This window comes from Ceratosolen solmsi, unplaced genomic scaffold, assembly GCF_000503995.2.
Source record: "Ceratosolen solmsi marchali unplaced genomic scaffold, CerSol_1.0 scaffold53, whole genome shotgun sequence".
Lineage (NCBI taxonomy): Eukaryota > Metazoa > Arthropoda > Insecta > Hymenoptera > Agaonidae > Ceratosolen > Ceratosolen solmsi.
In genome coordinates, this window is record NW_011948441.1 from 1,285,524 (window position 1) to 1,286,772 (window position 1,249).

The window sequence follows — 1,249 nt, forward strand, 5'->3', positions numbered from 1 at the left end:
ATGTTATTGTTATAAAACGGCTGTGTAATTAGCATATCATTTGCTCGTAAATAAAATATTACATGCATACAAAATTAATAGCTTTGTTAAATAATGATATGAATTTATATTAAATCAATAATCAAATATTAAATTATTAATTGGTATAGTTAGATGATTGATAAATATAGTAATGTTTATTGTTTCATTACGTACAAGTGACTTGGATTATTGGCCTGAGTGCAAGTACGGCAGGTATGCGTGTAAGAAAATCTTGAGACTATGATGACTCGGTCCCTGTAATTACTCTCATTAATCTAAGCGTAATCCTAAAATAGAAACTCAAGAGCCCAAAGGCACAAAGCAAAAAATAATGTAACAAAGAGTGAACAAAAGATCGTAGTAACAATCGTGGTTTGTGTACGAACAAGAATCGTTTAATGTCATTTTAAATTTCATTCAAATATTGATGCAAAATATTATTTTGCATTAGTTGTACTTAGCATGATCCTGTGACAAAATATGAATTATTTTTCACGAGCAAATTATTTCATCCGCTCAATCAGTTAAGTTCACATTACATTCCAAGTTTTTTAATAAAAGAATTTTAAAAAACGCAACAACAACAAAGCAAAAGAATGAAAAAAAAACAATGCACATAAAGGAATGTGAATTAATACACTTTACCGATGGCTTGCTATTGAAACTCTCGACCTCTCAATCCTTATGACCTGACGAGATCTACTGACCCACAGGCCACTACTCAAATTAAAAGCGAAGGGCAAAGGAAAGCGAAAGCGCCCCCGAACAATGGCAAGTGAAGGATGCTACCAACCTGATTTGCCGACTCTGGGGCCGCCGAGGACGACCACCCTGATCCTGTTGACGTTGGTCATTAGCCGGCTCTCGGTTATCTAGACGTACCAAGCAACAACGTCCTCCCTCTTCTTCTTCCTCGCTCTCTCTCTCTTTCTCTCGCCCCCTCTCCCTCTCTCATACACACATACACACATACGCATACACACATGCATGCATGCAAAAAAAAAACGAAAAACAAACAAACGCACGCACACACACTTGCACACACGATTCCCTGATTATATCCTACGATATCAGACACAGTTTTTAGAGATGTGGAGTTAATTGTCGTCGGGCCGTCGCATGTCGGTTCTAACACTGCAACACTTCTCCAAAAATCGTACGACCGCTCTTGCAGTCACGCGGATGCGCGACGTTTGCCGGCGAACATGAAGTGATACACTCGACAACT